Source organism: Conger conger, chromosome 1 (genome assembly GCF_963514075.1).
Source record: "Conger conger chromosome 1, fConCon1.1, whole genome shotgun sequence".
NCBI lineage: Eukaryota > Metazoa > Chordata > Actinopteri > Anguilliformes > Congridae > Conger > Conger conger.
The window spans coordinates 60952906-60953121 of NC_083760.1; positions in this window are offsets into that span (position 1 = coordinate 60952906).

Here is a 216-nt window from a genome sequence, read left to right on the forward strand (position 1 = left end):
GCCTCCTCTCACAAGCGTGTGTGTTTTTTGTGAAACGAGCAAACACCAAAGAAGCAAGAGAAAATATTTGACTTCTCTTTTAATCTTTCATATATTGATTTTTGGGAAAGATGATATTTCACCTGAACTGTGAGGTACTTGAGTAATACCTCTTTTTGTAGTACAATTTGTTCTTGGTCTCCCTACAGTTTATCACCTTCATATCAAGCTAACATA